This window comes from Molothrus ater, chromosome 4 (assembly GCF_012460135.2).
Source record: "Molothrus ater isolate BHLD 08-10-18 breed brown headed cowbird chromosome 4, BPBGC_Mater_1.1, whole genome shotgun sequence".
NCBI lineage: Eukaryota > Metazoa > Chordata > Aves > Passeriformes > Icteridae > Molothrus > Molothrus ater.
The window spans coordinates 52,191,759-52,211,154 of record NC_050481.2 but is presented as its reverse complement, the minus strand read 5'-3'; positions in this window follow the sequence as shown (position 1 = coordinate 52,211,154).

Sequence of the window (19,396 nt, the reverse complement as noted above, 5' to 3'; positions counted from 1 at the left end):
CTTCTCCTTTTTTATTTTAATGTTGTAATTTTATTAAATAGATACCTATTCTCCCTTCCACAAAAAAACCCTATTTCAGACTACATCTATGAAACTGGGCAGTGAAAATGGCTTCTTACATGAGACTCAGTAGCAAATATATCACTTTACTGAGGTTATTCAAGCCTTCAGATCACTATGTTCTTTCAAAGAAGGATGTTTGCTCAAGGTCTGTCACTTTATCCAAAGATATACTCACTATCAAGCTCCTGAGTGATGTTGCTCATTCTTGGTGAAGGTTCACAACTTAAATAAGGGTGAAGGAGACAGAAAACCAGAAACTGATTATGACAGTGTTACCTCATTAGCTTGACAGTCTGAATAAAAATTTTCTGTTTCAAGGAATCTTTTTATTATAAATAAATTATTAGTTAAAAAATGATAATAAACTGAGTACTCTGCAGCTGAAAAGGGAGAAGATAATGACGATGTTCACTTTAGGGTGCTGTGGAGCAGTGTCATGGAAGACGGTGCCTGGGACAGGCACCTTGCAGCCCTGAGCTACAGATTGCTCTCCTGGGTACAGCAGGAGCAGGGTAGCAGGCCTGTGTGTCTGCTCCTCCTCTCCAGAGTGTCCTGCTCTCTGTTCTTGACACTTTTGTTTGCCATTTACCTGGAATTTGGAGCACACCTGTAAGACTAGGCCCAACAAAGCAACAACTGCTCTATGGGGCTGAGGAAGATGGTAAAATATACAGAGGACATTCAATACCCCCGTGTTAGAAAGAGATATTTGAAGATCTCAGTGTTAAATTGATAGAGGCAAAGACCTGAAGTGGTACCTCAGGGCTTTATTTTCTTTGATGAAACAAAGAAACACCACACTTTCCATTCTAGGAAGACTAACATCTAAACCCTTTCAGGACCTGGCTTTCTATGTATGTGAATGATTGCCACAGAAAATGTTCAGCACCATTGCTATCTGTTGTTTTTGCATTTAATCTAACTTAGAAAAGACAAAGAAACCCAGTAGAATTACTTGAAATCAGAAGCTGGAACTTCTCACATATGTAATCTCCAGAAATCCTTATTCTATGTCAGTTAGTTGCCAGAATCCTGAGAATTAATTCGGCTAATGTAGAAAATCTACTTATCAGAATACAGATAAACAAGGTGCTTTTGTGAAACTGTATGTGTGAACAAATTTTCCATCTCTCTGTGATAATGGGTACAAATCCTAGATGTTTTTCAGTAGTTAAGTGATCATAAGCCTTTTCCTGTGCATTTTATTTGTTTATCTTGTGACATCTTTAGTCCATGTGATTTTTCTTTCCTTCACTTATTTTGAAATAGGTCCTTCCCTTTGTACACCTCCAATTTCTACAGAACTTTATATCTTTAAATTCAGATCCAAATGGCAAGCAGAGTATTAAGAAAAAGAGGTACAAAACCAAATAACATTCTTTGATGAAGTCAATGGCTTATAATTGTCAGCAGATTTTTTTCCAGATGAGCAGATGGGAATTTATGATAATGAAAGTATGAAAACACCTTGTGAATTAATATTTTTTAATAATTTAAGATGTAGAATAGTTTATTTCTTCCTCTTGTATCAAGAAAAACATGGTATAAGATAAAATAGAGAAGGTCATCAAAAGGATGGTGCTATTGGTAGCATGCTGCATCTAATCACAAACCGGTTGAGTCATTCTGAAATTAGGAAATTTCTACATAATAGCACCATGAAAAATAAAGAATCAGCCTGCAATAGTTATGTGCCTCATTATCTATTCCTCAGCATTTTTTATTTAGAAGTGTATGTTTTTCTGGCCAAAATAATGGTTCCGATTATTATTATTATTATTATAAAAAACTGGGAGCAAAAACAAGAATCTCAAAAATATGAGGAAGTGTTTCAAAAATCAATATGTTATTTTGTTTTGAAAATTGATAGTTTTGCTCCATTTTTTCTGCTTAAACATAGATTAATTAACCTAGTTTAGTTCCATTTATGTTCCCCCTCAAATACTTGAAATGAAACTTTCCATCACACAAATGACCAGCAGATATTTTGTAATTAGTTCTTGCCATTTTTCTTACTCATTTGCCTTGATACAAATCAAACTACAATTGCAAGTCCACGAGAGTTTTACCATTTAGTTCATCTAGTGTCTCATAATAAAATTCAGTCATTTACAGTGAGTCTCCAAGTCATTAATGTGAATTAGTGGGGCTCTTCTGCATAGCAACAAAAATAATGAGCTTATGCCTCAGAGTATTTACAGTTTACTAAACCACTCTTCCTTTTTGTACCTTGCATATTAAACACATTTCCCTCTCTGAATGGTCTTTATTTTATCCATTTAACATAACAATGAAAAACATATAATTACATCTAGCCATCTGAATTATTGGATAAGAGTTGAATTTTAATTAATTAGAATAAGACTGGTCAATTCCCTTTCCTCATGATGGTAGGAAAAAGAATCATTCTAAAACTAAAAGAATGTTCCATGACTACATTCTAGCATAACCTCACTGCCTTGACAAAATTTCCATTTTAATGTCACTGCTATCCACCTAAATGCTTCTCTTTCTCTTCATAGAGTCATAGAATGGCTTGTCTTTCAAGGGACCTTGTCAGGGGGCTTGTCTTTCAATTCTTTCAAAGAATTTCTGAACGTAAAGAGTTATTAAGCATTGGGAATAAATAATGTCTACCCAGGGAGCTGGAGTCACCATCCCTGGAGATGTTCAAGAAATGACTGGACATGGCACTCAGTGTCATGGTCTAATTGACAAGGAAGTAATTGCTTAAAATTGGATGTGATGATTTTAAAGGTTTTTTCTAAATGAAATGATTCTGTGACTCTGTGGTCTTGAAGATCATTGAGTTCCAATGCCCCTGTCATGAGCAGGGACATCTTTCACTAGACGAATTTGCTCAAAGCTCCGTCTAACCTGGTCCTGTATACTTCCAGGGACAGGGCTTCCACAGCTTCTCTGGGCAATCTGTTCCAGTGTCTCCCCATCCTCACAGAAAATAATTTCTTCCTAATATTTAATCTAAATGTAGTCTTTTCAGTTTAAAACCATTCCTTCTTTTCCCGTCTCTGCACATCCTTGTAAATTCTCTCTATAGCTTTCTTCCTTTCCCCTTTAGATACTGGAAGGCTGTTATAAGGTTTCCCCTGGAAAATCCTCTTCTCCAGGCTGAAAAATCCCCAATCTGTCAGCCTTTATTCTCCTTTATAAGGACAGATGTCCTTTACAAGGAGAAGTCCTTCATCCCTTTGATTATGGTCATTCCACTCCCCAATTCTGTCTTTCATCTTGTGGGCTGGATACCCTTAGGATGACTGACCTTACTATTAAAGATTGAGGCAAAGAAGGAATCAAGTATCTCATCCTTTTCTGTGTCCTCAGTCATCTTTCCCCTTGTATGGAATAAATGATGAATGGAAATTTTCCTTAGACCTCCTTGTGTTGATGCATTTGCAAAAACATTTTTGCTATCTTTTACAAAAGTAGCCACTTTTGTATGAAATTACTAGATCAGCATCACTGATTACTAGATCAGCCTTAAAATTATTTTCATGCAAGAAAAAAAATAAATCATAGGATTTTTTTGTTTATAAAGCAGGTCAAGAATAGTAGCACAGAAAACAACATATAGGGGTCAGAAAGTCCTTCTAAACTGTTTCAGATAGTAGGGAGCTGCTATTTCAAATAGAATAGTGGGCCACATTTCCTTCCAGAAAAGTACTGCAAAGTTTTTCCCAGAATGTATAGATTCCTTCAGTTCTATGTACTCCCTAGCTGTCTAGTGACACTCCTACTCTTGATGTAACTACCACAATGCAAAATTAAAAATAAAATAAAGGCCAGTGCTAAAACAAAAGCAAATTCAATGTCCATTCATTGCATTTGAATTATTAATCATTCAATAATGCAGGAATTAATTTTAATATAACTATTCTTTTGTTGTCCTAATTTTAGTAAGACTGTTTAATAAATATGCCTAATAGGGACCTAAAATGCTTGTTCACAGATAAATCCTTAACCACTTGCATCAATGCAGTTGATACCAGTGGTAGATGGAAGCCAAAAAGAAAACTATTTTCTCTTCCTGGCTCTGTTCTGCTCTGATGTTTCTATTTCCATCTCTGCAATGTTATCATGACCTTTAATAAGAACATTTCTGCTGAATCATATCACCTCTTTGACATCTGGTGTTGCAGGAGTGTGGTTCAATGAGGTGACCATCAATAGAGTCCAGAGCACAGAAAGAATCTCTCAACAAATACCCTAATTTCTTTTCTTTTGAAAAATCTCTTGATCACATTATGCCATTCACCTTACCAGGTTCTACTTTTCTAAGAACATCTCTTAACTTATTTATCTTATTCATATTTGAAAACCAATGAGCTTTTCTTATATCGTCCATACAGTATTTTTAACCAGTCAGAATTTTCAGAGAGCAAAAAACTAAATACTGCAGTGACTTATGACATAAAAAATTTCAATAATTTAATCAGGCTAGCAGCTTTTTCCTGCAAGTATTTTAAGTGGAGTGTAAACAGGCATCTAAACATGAAATTATTTTTAGCAATTTCTATTTATATATTCAAACGCACAGGCAAAACAAAGCAGAAAAACTTCACCTAACCAAAACCCAAGTAAATCTTCCCTCCATAAGTTTCAGAAAATAAAAACTTCACTATCTGAATAAACCTGGAGATAAGAAACTTATAATGTTAGGTCCTTCAGACTTACTAGAAAATACTTTGTTTTTATAATACATTAACTTTAATCTAATTCAACTGAACAAGCATTTACTTTATAGAGGACGTGTTAAAAATAAAATTAGATTATTTGTAAACAGTTCTGTCTTCTCCCTCAGCTTGTCATAGAATTTGCCTGTTATGCATGAATTTTCCACACATATTTTCACACAGAACTGTACTTTTGGAAACAAATAATACTACACAAGGAGCCAGAGCTACATTAAAGGAAGCATAGCAGTAGAACTTTCATGAGGGCATAAAGAATCATTGAGAAACTATACATTGAAAAACTGATATACTAAGTTCAGGGATTCACTCACTTTTGTTCAGGGACTCATTTTTGTTCAACAAAATGATTTCTAAGAAGTTTAAAACTCCTAAAAAAAGGGATTTCTAGTACTGAAGTCATACATAAACACCATAATGGTTCTTTCTCAGAGCTGGAAGTCTGCAACTTTCCAGCTGAATGTAATGACGAGTGCATTGACAAGATGACATTCATTTGAGCAGCAGGCAGTAATAGATGGATAGATAAGTCAGATACTTTCAGCTGACACAGGCTAAATATGCAGTCGTAATCAGTGTTTCAGAACAGTATCTCTAATTTGACACTGATGCAGAGAGGTTTCTATGCAGCTTTCTAAAAATGGACTTTGTTGTCACATTGGCATGCGTGTGTGTAAAACATGCTGTCACTCTCACAACCTCTAGTCCTGACTCTTGATGGAGCTCCACTTATTTTCAAGGCATTTATGAATAGAAGAGAGAACCACACTTGCAGATTTGTCCTGAAGTGAAGTGTCAAATTCAATGTGTGTTGGACTGTCTTTTTCAGGAGCATGAACAAGACAAAGCAACCAGCAAAAGAAACTCCAGCCCGAATGATACTGGCTATGAAAAGAAAGAATCTTTTGCTGCAGGGATTTTGTTATCTCATTCTCTGAAGTTCAGAGCAAGGTTTAGGGGTTAAGGGGGAAAATAAATTTTACTCTTGTCAGTTTAAAGAACCTATGAGCATTTATAACGGCGGCGTATTGCATGTTTTTCTTTATGGAAAAACAGCTACAGTAGTCTCTTTTTTTTTTTTTTGCCTTAGTAGGTAATATTTTGATGAGTTCTAGCACCAGATATTTAGAAAGAGAACAACTGCTTAAATGCAAAACATAAATATTTCTTAAGAAAACAAGGAGTAGTAAAATTAGAGATTTAGCTATATTAGAAATTAAAAGCAGTAGATAAGCTTATTTTAAAATATTCATTTTTATGGTATTTTCAATTATTTAGTTCCTATTAGTGTACTAACAAGTACATTAAATCTCCAGCATACAGTTGCAAAGAATTATTAGCAAAGTATTGAATGCAAGTGTTGCCAGAGAGACATAGAAAAATTGTGGAATCTGTGATCTCAACATTTGCATCAAAAACTGATTTTAGCAGTGACACTTAAGAAAAATGTATCCTATTATTCATATGTTCAATTAAAAACCATTAATTTAGAAAATTTATTTCTTAGAACTTTTCACAAATGATGCTGGTTTCAGTCTCAGAATTAGATCTTTCAAATACTGAATACCATAGCAGAAAGTAGCAATTTTCACACACAGAAGTTCCTCACCCTCAACTCATCTGAAAGTTTGGGATTCAAGAAAGATTTTAAACTAAAAGGGAGACCACTTAAGAATTTCAGGTATAACAGTAGTTTTCTTGTGATCATCCTGTGACAAATGATGACAACATAAGAAAAGACAATAAAAAAAAAAAAGAATTTTTGAAGAGAAAAACTTTTGAAACAAATTCTGTTTTCAAATGTGTTTGAATTCATGAAAGATTTTTTATTTTCAAAATAAAAATAAATAAAACTATGTGAGATAAAGTCATGACAAAGAACAAGCATAAAACAGCAAGCAATCTTCCGTGGCTGTAGATTTTTAGCAAATGTGAAAGTATCATTAATGAAAGGCCAGACCTGACACTTTTAAATGAGATATTTTTATTGGAAGTAAAACCAGCAGACACTCAGTTTCTACACTAATAACATACAGCCTCTTCTGTCCTCTTGTTGCTAGAGAACAAAGCAGACAAATCATTGTTACATCTATATTTCTCTGGTGCAAACACATGCTACAATTAATAGATTTTCATGTGCATTCTTAATAGGTTAACACTAAACAGTAATCTGTCAGATACAGTGTGATAATATAATGCTTAAAAGTTCTATGTACAAAGGTATTAGGACTTTCTAAAGGCTAAATATGTTCATAGGTGCAGTGAAACTGTCATGAAAACAAAGATGTGACTTTCTGCCCAACCAGAGTTGTTTGGTTGTTTTTCTTAAAGTGAGGACACCAGAATCAGTAAAATTATTTTAAGCTGCAAATAATTAAGCAAAAAGGTTTCAAACTGAGGAACACAGAATGCTGGGGAACTTCGGAAAAAAAGGAAAATTAATTATAAAGAAATTTGTGCCCTCTGGACACTGAGTCTATTCGCTGAGTCCTATTCACTGGTACCATCCACAGTTCAACAATATTTTGTCTCCTCTGGGCTGTAATAAACTTCATCCAGCTTCTGGACATTCCTGGAAAAATTGGTTTCTGTTACTCTGAAAATATGTGCACTTGTATGACTTCTTGCTATGTTTGTCTCCTTTCTACCTGCCTTAACACTAGAGGCCTGAAGATACCCTCACTTAAGCATTCTAGTTTGATTTTTCTAAGAAATCAAATCCTCTGTATTCCTAAGTGTCCAAGAAATGCTGAGATTTTTTTATACATATATATATATAAAACCATTTTAAAAGGATGAAATAGGAAATATGTTAATCCGATTGGTAAGAAATGGGATAGAAACCCCTTAGAGAAGATAGTTTATACATTCAGGAAAACAAAGGCACAAATACAGATGCTCTAAGTCACTGTATTTGAGAATATGTTATTTCCTTGGTATTATATCCTTTGGTTCAGGATCATGAACAGAAAATGAAAATATTCATTTACACTGAAGCTTATGAGTATATCAAAAATATTCATGAAGCCTTAAACACCAATACATCTTTAAATATTTTTAATGGAGTTGGTATTTGATCTTGTTTAATAAAAAGATGAAATTTGGGCCAAATTCATTCGTAAGCTTGACTGCTTTGAATTTCATTGTTTTTGCAAAAGGTCTGTAGTTTTTCAATGGCTCAGAATTGTATCAGAGTTTCTTCTCCTACGACTCGTGACACAGAATTACTGCCTCTTCAGTTTTCATTATGTGAACTAAATTTTATAGAGCAAAACCTTTCAACCCAGTTTTGGAGTATGAATTCAATACAATTTGTGTTCTCAAGGCAGAATCTCAGGTGAAGCAATAGAATCCCACTTCATCCACCCCCTGAGTGGTTCCGACTAGCCGCTGAGAATCTGAAGTTGCAGCTGCAAGACCCTCAGAAGTATTTATAAAAATAGTCTCAGTGTTAACAGTGATAAATTGCAGTAGCAATTATAGCATGCTTGCTGATAACAATGCAGTTGCTTTAGCAATTTTTAAGGTACTAAAATCTTTATCAACTTCATACTTTAGGTTTTGTTTGTAAGAAATATTAATGGGTTTAGAAAAAAAAGGAGTGGTAATTTTCTTTATGGAGTTTATAACCTAAATCTGCCTTTTGTATTTATCTGAGGATTTCAACAGCGAAAAGAAAAAAATGAATATTTTGCAATAATGTTAGTGTGCAAAGACAGGAGAACATTAGAAGGAACTTTTATTTTGATACCATCTTTTTCTGAAGAAAGCTTTGTTCCTTTATTATGGAATGACAAATACTTGAAACAGAATTTAAAATGCTAGTACTCTTAAATTGGGGTGGAATTCTCATTATCTGAGTGAACACCTCTGTATCTTCTCCTGTAACTTAGTTAAATAAAATTGGTTTAGTTAAATAAAATCGGAAGAATAGAATACAATTGGCCAGATCATAAAAAGTTCCTATTGGCTACTGATTGGTACCAAAGCAATTTGTATTCCTGAATAACTCTATTAGTGCCTTAAAAAGCCAGGAAAATATGAAGACATAATTAACTTAAGTATTTTTCTCAAATTTAGGGTAGCCTTGTAGGTTTGACCTGATAGATGCAATCAGATTCTCTCTGGAGCAAACTCAGTGGCAAATTTTCAAGCTGCACCTGTCAAAGTCCTGCATGAATTATGATTAATAAATGACTAATTTAGATGCAGTACTGTAACACAGTGCCTCCTTTACAACCAAATTGATTGTCATCAAAGATATTTTTAGTGTCTAATTCTTTATTAATGAAGTCCTGAATTTGGATTCTATTATTTTTTTCAAGAATGAATATCTAGTCTGTCATTTCTGGATCACACTTCTAAAATGACAGAAATTGTAAAATTTTATGCTGTATTCTGAATAAAAACAAATTTAAAAAATTAATTAAAATAAAAATCATACAATTAGCTTTTCAGCTGTTCCTTCCTATTCTTAGAGCACTTCAGTATACATACCTAGTAAACTAGAGCACTTTAATTTAGAAGAGATTTATTCTGCAACCCTTTATATTCATAGCCAGCATTTTAAATTCTTAATGTATCATCTTCATTAGTCCAATCTCAGATAAAGGACATTTTCTCCCTATTAAATATGAGTATTTGATTCTTGTTCTGCTGTTTGGAAGTCTTTCTGTTTTAGTTCATTTTACCTTCCTAACTTTTTGATCTATCAAATGCTTTTTCAATCTTATCTGTCAGCCATGTACTTTTATTTTTTAAAATTCTGATCTTTTTGGATTTGTCTTTCATGGGTGCATCTCCAAGTGTTAACAAGATTTCAGTCTGTATAATTGAAGTAGTTCCGTTTATCATGTCTTCTGAAGTGCTTTAAAACCACTGTACTCATACTGAAGCTTTAGGAAGTTTTTTCTCTTCACCACTTGCATGGAAAATGTGCACAAGAATTTCAAAATAAAAGCCGGTTCACCAAGAGATCTCAAAACACTGATGTTAATTAACCTTATTTATCAGAAATTTAGTACTCAATATATTTCGAAGATTATTTTTTAAACCAGCTTAATTATTTAAAATATCAAAATATCAATTATTTAAAATATCAAAATCCAAGGCTGATTTAAAATCTAATTTAGGGCATTCTACATAATGAGTAGGAGAGGTTTTTGTTACAAAACACCTACATTGGTTAGTAAGGTTGCTAGCAATCCAATGAAGTATAGCACTGCTAAACTAAAACAAAATCAAAGTTTATGTCTGCATTTCACCAACTCATTTGACAGACCATTTCAGAAAAGAATAAGGACTTAGGAATTACAATAAAATCTCTTCAGTGGGTAATGTCAGTATTAAAACTAATGGAAAGGATACCTGAAGATATTGAAGAAGGAGAAAGAAGTCAGTCTGTATATGTAATAGTTTTGGAGATCCCAGACCTCCAACAACCTTATTCACATTTGGAAGAGGTAAAAACATATAATTTTTGGAAAAAACAGCATTTCATGAGCTTAAGTATTTTAGCCTTATCTGGGGCAAGAAGAGAGAAAATAAACCCTCTCATTGAAGAGAAAGTTACAAAACAATTTGGTTCATTTATATAGGTACAAACCCAGAAAATTGTGATGGGAGGCTTTTCAGCCTTTCTGACTGAGATATGAGAGGATGCAAGGATCAAAAATCTGTTCCTGGCACTGAGGGTTGCTTGCCTCTGCAATAATATGGCAGGTGAAAAAATTACCAATGTTCTAAGTCTTTTAAAAAGAATTAGATAACCTTTCAAAAGATGTTCTCTGACACAGTTGCGTGAAAAGCTCATCAGCATTTTTGCACAATGGTCATTTCTGGCACTGGAGGTTGGGAGCTCTGGAATCAGTATCTTAATTCTTTTTCTGCCTCAATGAACAGAACTGAATGTGTGAGCTATATGTTTATGACAGTTGCAGCTCATAGTTGAAACAAAAATTCACACTTCAGCAGATCAGCTACGATCCTCTGAGTTATATATCATGTGTGTGTATGATGCACAATCAGATTGTTGTCATCTATTCTCCCATTGGATACTGGCCATGATAAAGTCAAGAAAAGAGATCAATAATCACTCTTCAAAGAATGCTTTTCACATTGGTAACTGACTGATGTTTCTTGCTCACCTCTTCAATCTGAGCAATTTCTTTCCACCACTTCCAAGAAATTTTGAATAAATTATCTTCTGAACTTGTTCTCTTTGTATTCTTCATTCCTTTTTTCCTCTTCACAGTGCATGCCTGATTCAGCTCTTAGAACTATCCCCATTTGTTTTATCCAAATGATCCCCTGCTATTACGGAGGCTTGAGATCTTTCATCCTAACCTATATTTTGGAATATTGCACAAGGATAAGCTTTCTAAGAATTGATATACTTTGCTTTTCAGGTCTTACACTTGTTATAAAATAATCTAATTCTCAAAAGAAAGCTTTTTAAAATTATATCATTTATTAGGGTTAGCAACATATTCTGATAACATATGTTCTACCTCATGATTTGGAGGTCAAATAAGAAGGAAACAAGCTATGACGCCACATAGAAACAAATAGTGGCATATATATTCACAAGAATGACCTTTTATGGAGAAAATATCATTGATTTCCAATATACTGGTATATTTTGTATACAGAAATAACCTTCTTTTTATTGGCTCAATTCTAATGAAGCAAAATGATAGCCAGTCAGATCTTCCGGACTTCCAGGCAAAGCAAAACTCACATCGTCTATTGTGAAGCGAGGAATTTTCTTCAAATCTGTTTTGAGCCTTCAAGAGAGAGACATCATGCAGAGTCGTGAAATAGAGATATCAAATCAAAACAATGAGGATAAAAAAGAAAAAAATATACATCAGGATCTATCCTGTATAATAATGCTAAACTGTCAGCTTTGTGTAGTACTAAGTCTGTAAAACTACTCAATTGTATTTGCAGTGAAACCATTTTCTACAGATATGGTATGATTCAGATAAGCAGAGTGCTATTAAACTCCCTTTTCCTTTGTGTATGTAGAATATTAGAAGAAAATGAATGAAAGTTTCAGTAAACATATAAGACATTTAAATCATTCTTCAGCTACAGTAGGAGAATAGCAAGAGAAGGGGAATAATTTATTTACAAAAAGTAGAATAATATTTTTTTTTCTATGATTTCTAAGGACAGATTTTTCTTACTAAAGTTTGGTGTATTTAATTAAAAACCTAGATGCTGAATTGAACGTGAGAGCTGGCTGATAGAATCACATCAAAGTAGTCTTTCTGAAGAAAGAATTTATATGGTGTACTAGAAATGGAGCTAGGAAGCAACTCAGGATTGGAAGGTCAGAAAAGAAGCTGATCTATTGCAGAGCTCAACAGTGACTTCTGGAAAGTTGGTAATGCTCTATGACTGATCTGCAAAAGGAGATTTTTAGTTTGTTGACTACAAGACATAATTAGAAAAAAGTAACAGAAGTGATTAAGCAAAACAGCGAGATATAGCTTCAGCCACCATTGAGAGTAGCAGATATGCTATCTATCCTAGAAAAAAAAAAGTTCCATTCTCAAATTGAAAAAAAACCCAAAACATTATGACTCAGAAATAAACAATACAAATAACTAATACTGCAAATATCTTTTTTTTTTAATATTGTTTGTTGTTCCTTTTCCTCTGACACTCTCTTGTCAAATATTTAAAATCTGGTTATTAATATCTTTGGATACTTCAGTCTTTCTGACTCTTGTATATGAAGATGAGAAAATGTGTTTCTCTAAGCAAAATGCCATCCCACAAAAATGGTTTTGTTTCAAATGTTTTAAAATCTAGTAACTGGTTTTGAGTTTTATTGTTTTTTCACAATGTATTCACAACTTCCAGAAAAGTCTTTCAATCTATGATATTAAGTATTATCTCAAAAGGAAAAATTCAGGGTGTGTATATTTATTAAGAAAAAGTAATGCAAGTAACTAAAAAAAAGCTTCCTTACATTTCAAAAAATGGAAAAAAATCCGTACTTTCTCACACACAGGAGAATTTATGAAACATTAATATGCAAAGACATTGACAAAAAATATTTAGGAGTATGTCAGACTACAGCTGTTCTGTCTTGTAATTTTCATCTATCAACACAAAACCAGTTAAAACCAAAGATTCATAAACACTAAATAGCTACCTCTTCAAATAGTTTATGTTTTTACTATTCCATTAATTTCTCTGTTTGGCCAAGTAATCTAAAAGAGTTTGATTTTGCAGAATGTAGTAAGAAAACTGTAAAAATATAGGAATACTGTAAAAATATAAGAATACTGTAAAAAAAAGGGAGAATGTGCTAGAGTCCATGTGAAATAAAAATGACAAAAGAGCTTTTTCTTACTAAACAAACCTAATCAGTGTATTTTATTAATGCAACTAGATGAAGTATATTCTCCAATTTCAGCTCTCAATTTACTCATGCATTTTTTGCTTTACTAAATCAAACTAGGAGATTTTTCAAGCTATATAATCAATATGTAAATTAAATTGTAAAGAAACATAAAAAAGAAAATTTATTTTATCAGATTTTTTCTATATGATCTATCTACAGCAGTCTTTATTCAAGAAGGGAAGAGGAAAAACACACTGGATAATATATATTTTAATTGTATTTTTCCTTTCCAGAGCATTGCTATCATTAACATTATAATGGCAAGCCAGTAAATAGCTATTTTCATTTTGAGACAAGAGGCTAATACTTATTATGGGATACAAGCATTTTAATGGAAAAAGATGATTTGATGTGAATGATAAACAGATCATTTAGTACTGCTAATGCTTCACATAATGTGCTTCATTAATTGAATGTCCTGTGTAGCTTACATTTAAGTATACACAATTACATCAAGCTCATTTATTTAGCTATATGTGCTGGCACAGTATATGGCTAATATTTTTCTAATCTAAAACCTGAATACAATTTACCATACTCTTTGCCTTTCAATTTATACTCAATTAGAATAGTAAGTGTATATGAGATTAATGCAGAAAAAAAATGAGCACTTAGATGACATTTTATCAAGGAAGTTCAAGAACAGTTCACTTAGAGTTTATTTCAAGAACTATTGAAGGTTAGTGATGAGCACAACATATGAACCATTGATCTAATACACACACAACCTCACCAGGCTGATTATGGGGAATTAATTTACTAACTAGTTTGCAGTCCTTTGACTATGCAGTACGTTTTCCTAAATACTTATTCGATATTCTTTTTAAGAAAGCTATTGTAACTTCCTTGTAAAGCAGTAATTTAAAGTAGTATTAATCAATTATTCAGAATTTAAGGTATGCTGCTTCCATGATCCATTTCATAGATTTGATCTCGAAACTCCAGTTTCTTGCTTACATTATCTATCTCTGATATTAAAAATTTTACTTACTTTGCAGCTGTGAAACAAGGAAGTAGAGTTTTTAAGAAACCTGCAGCTGACTACTTAATTCTGTACTTAGAATGAGTGGTCATTATGAATATTGCAATTTTATGCACAGAATTCTACATCTAAGATTCTCTGTAATTCAAAAATATGGTCTCTTAAATGTATTCAAACAATGGGAAAATATTTCTACCTTGTGCAAGTGGTTATGATGGAAAGCTAACAGGAACTTCTGCTGTTTCAATTTTTAGGGAAGAGCTCAGATGACAACTTTCTCTTTATGTTATCTTTAGGAGGTTTGGAGGCCCAGTGACTTCACCTAGTGCTCTTACAGGCCCAGCTATCAACATTATGATGCTGACAGAAATCAGAAAGACATTTTAAATTCTGATAAGGATCTGGAAGGAACCATGAAGGTTTTTTTATTATCTGCTGAGAAGAATAAATATAATTAGTTAATGATCCTTTTAAATTTCTTTAAAATATTCAACTAGAAACTATTTGGTTTTCAAAAATCTGATAGAGTTTCTGAATACAGAGAACAGATGAATGTGAGAAAAATGGACCCATTTCTTTCCCTGTGTTTGTGGGTAGGAAGTAGGAAGAGGGAATAAGAATGAGCCAAACATTTCCATTCTGAACAGAGTGTTTTGAATGCAGTCACAGATGACTTGTCCAAAGAACCCAAGCCTATATAACAGACTTGGAAACAGAACTATGTCTTGTCTAACAGTACACTTTTTATCAAACCAGTTTATTCTATTTCCAGGATATCACTTTGAGAATTGGAGTCTCTTATAATTTTAGGAAGGGTTTTTTTCCTCCTTACATGCATTTACAGAGTTTCTACATGGTTCCCCTCCACTGAGTATACAAAAGAGATGAAAGAATATGTTTGTGGCATAAACATTTTTTTTAAAGCCCAAAATCAGATTAAAGTTGCCTTCAACTAAACGATAGCAATTTCCTCTTTGGTCTGAAATTCAAATTCAATAATATATTCAAACAGGGTCACTATTTCTGAAACACCTACTCAGAATCTAAAAGGGTATTTCCTCTGTGATCTTTTGAAGTATACAATGCAGTGTATTTTCTTATTGATCACTCATGCAAAAGCTATATTTTTACTTCTGATTTTGCTCACTCCATATTTTTTCCCCCTATGATCTTTTCACTGTTTGATTTCTCCTTTTTTTCATCATTATAGTAAAAAAAACATATCCTATAACATTCAGAAAAACATGAAATTAAGTCAGAGAAGCATACTCATCCAAAGTATGAGTGTTAAATTTCTGTGAATTAATGTTGTAGTTAATTAACTGAGACAGATATCAAAACAGGAATACTGCAGGTAATTATTCACTGACCATGCCAGAGAAGAAATAAAGCATTTCTCTGACTGTAAATCAACGTTCTTATGCCATATTAGTCATCTCTGCCATGAATGGTTTTCCCCAGAAGCATGGTACTTTTTTTTCATCCTCCATCTGTTTCTGCCTCATAGAGTTAGGGACAGTACCAAGATTACAAATTTAAGCAGCTTCAATTATATCATCTAGGATTGCTTCTTTCATCTAAAGATATGATCAAACATTTCAAGTGCTTGGTATCTAATTCTGAGTTAAACAATTTCCTGGACATGAAGAGATATCAACATTTGACATGAAAGAGCACTGCATGCCTGTGTAATAACTTGACAGTTTATATATTTGAGAGTAATCTCAAGTAAGTTATCCCAAAAGAACTATGTAAAACAGTTGATGAAAAATAAATGTTATAGAAATTATATGTCTTTCTGGTATGCTTTAACAAGGCTTTAAAATGCATGAATGTAATTCAATATCCAGAAAGAAAAAAAAAACCCAAAAAAAGCAACAACAGCAAAAAAAAAAAAACAAAACGCAAACTCATTTTGACACTTTATATCATAAAGAATGAAAAATTCCCTTCAATTTGTTTATCATTTGTCTTTATTAATATTCATTGGTTTGAAATGTCTGGAAAACACTAGAAAAATATCTTTATTCAAAAGATTAATTCACTTTTAATTGACTAAATCTGTGAGTGCTTTGGCAGATGCAGAGAATATGTATTAATGTAGCATTTGTGCAGCATAGCCCAAAGGATCTTTCAGGTTTTTCAGTTAGCTGTTATGCTATCAGTAAAAGTAATTTCATTTCAGAGAAATGATGCTGAAACATGGAAATTCAAAGATTTAAGTAAGTTGAAAGATATAATATAAACAATAAGCAAAGGAAGGTTGCTTTAACAAAATAAGCTATTTTTGAAAGGAAAATGCTAAGTTCAAACAGCACAAGTTATTAATGAAATCTATTTTCACATTATTACTTCCAATATTTAATTATTTTTGAAAGTATTTTCACTACATTGATGAAATTTTGAATGCTGGTTTTTGTATTCAAAACTCAAAGTCCTGGGAAGTGAAAAAAGACCTCTTTTCTTTTCCTTCTTCTATGAATGTGTATTTGTGTGGTGGATTCATTGAGATATTTTTACAGCTGACACACCTTACCTTACTCTCTTTTTTTATCTCAGCCCTTTTCAACTGCTTGGCTGGCAGAGAGCTTCTCTACATTATGTTCTAAGAATGGATCATGTAATTGTTTCCTTCACACATTTTCTTTCATTATTGCTAGTCTACAGAAATAGTAATTGTATTAATTTTCTTTTTAATATACTGACCAGGATCTTCTGACAGGCAAGCTCTTATTCATTTAGTACTTTGGCTTTTCTTTTAAACTGGTCTATCTTGGTGACTTGCAAGAATATCACAGAGCAGGAAAGTCATCATCATCCTTTAAAATTTTATTTTAAACTCAGATTTTCGATTTTGGATAGCACTGACCTCTACTTCTCTTCCTAGCAGAACACACCTTGCAAACAAGTCTCAATCTGTGAAGATTTCAAAATCAAAGCTGAGAAAAAAGGAGACAGTAAATGTTTTCAGAACAACTGTTTTTCAGCCCCATGCATCTCCAATCCGTTCTGCAAATGAATACACCACCTCATCCCACTCATTTATTAGATCAGTAATATCCAAACAATACCAGTTAATAACTTAAAATCAATAAGCTAAACATTCCTAACACTCAGATCAGTTTCTTGGTTATCAGAGCATACAGTTATTTGATGGAGTTTTCTATTGAAGACTTGATATCTGTTGATAGCAGTTTAACCATAAAGAGATAAAGAAAGTAGTATAGTGAAACACAATTTGCCTGCTATTTGCATGTTTGTGAAGACTAAGCCCCAAAGTCCAATCATGGGATCTGTTCAGAATCAATTATTCAAATTATTGTCATTGGGGTGATATGTCATTTTGTGTTAAGGGAGGGCAAAATATCATCATAGTTAGATCTTCCCCTATTTTAAATGCAACTCAAGTACTAGTTTTGCACTAAACAGCTCAAACCCCTGAAATGGGACAGGTGGTAGAATGTCTTTTTCTTTTCCCAAGAGCATTTGAATAGTGAATTACTGATCGCTTTTCAAATTGAAGCAGAAAACTAGAGAATGTAGGTCCCTGTGTAACTTAATGACCTCTGGTGTTTAGTTTGCTGAACAGGAGTTTTAAAGGTTTACATTTTGAATATTTTGCTTAAATAGAACAGTATTCCTAAACACTTCTTTGTGTACAGGTCCATTGCTTTCTGAAAATGAATGCAATTCCCAGAGCTGGAGAAAATATATTAGCAATTATTAGACTCACATGTACTACGGAGATGGAGCCTAATATAGATAAATACAGTTTATGTGAGGATTGAACCATTAATCAGACCCTGTCCTATTCCTCTTGCATTGATAAAGCATTTTATTTCTAGGGAAAACAAAAATAGAGTTTATTGCCTGTAGACAATGACAATGACAGCTTTTGTTGGTTTGGTTTGGCTTGTTGGGTGTTTTTTTTTAACCCAATATGTTTATTGAGCTATCATAAATTCCACAAAATGCCATAAATTTAGGCTTTCTTGTATGTCTCCTGCTCTTCTTCTCAGAAATTTAGGTCAAATAAATATTGATATCTTCCTATAAACACACCCAGGTTACCTGGCCCTAGTAAAGGTTGCTTGGAACAACCTAAAACCAGAGCACATCCACAATACTGCTGTACATGTCTTCTTTACGTCAAGAAATTGGATATACATGCATGAACAATTGCTCTAAGCATGAAATTATGTCCAAATTTTTCAGGAAACATTGAGGAGAAATTTCACCAGGGGAAAAAAAATAAAAAATCCCCAACCAGTTAACCAAGCAACCAAGCAAAAACCCCCAAAAATCAGCAAACAAAAAAAAAAAAAAAACCCAAACCAAAACAAAAACAAAATGCCACAAAACCAAACAAAATAAGCAAACCAAAAAAACCCACCAGGAAAATTCTGAAATTGCTAGGTTGTAATGTCATTTTTTCCCAGCAAAGTTTTTTAAAATATAGAAAAATGTGCACATAAGAATTAATGTATTTGCTTAATTTTATCATCAGACATAAAAATGTAGATGGTATTCTTATTATTTTTAGAGGCTAGTTATTATTTTTAGCATCAAATAAATTGCTTTCTATAATTGATGCATATACTTTTCTTTCTATTTTCTTTTCTATTTTATCTCAACTTTTCAAAATAAGCTAGTGCATACATTTTTCTCCCCTGTTGTTTTGTATAGTGACTTAGCTTTAATATTCTTTATAAGTTCCCTGAATGGGAATGCAACAAAGATTTTTATGGAAGCTTGGTTTAGTATTTTGAAAATGACGAGGTTTTATTCAAGTCACACAACTTCTATGAAAGTACAAGAAAAGGGATCTGAATAGGATTTGTTTCTCTCTGTGTAATAAAATCTACAAGACAATACAAGGATATTTCAAAGGTGAAAAATCTATCCAGAAATTAAAAAAACTAGCTAAAACGAGAAAAGCTTAATGTTTCAATATGAATGAATTATTACATAGTCATTTTATAGGCACTTCCTTTAAGAGTGTACCTTAACTATCAAAAAAATAGAAATTTTTTGATTTTAATTAAATAAGGTTGCAGAGAAAATTTAGTCTGGGAAACACAAGTTTTGCAAACCAGAGAAAATGAAATAATGAAGAAATAAACTCCTAAAACACTCCGTGCCTCTGTATCAATTTATGTACTGCTTTGCTTACTGCAGATCAATAGAAATCAAAACAATGCAGAATACCAATGGCTTTAGTTT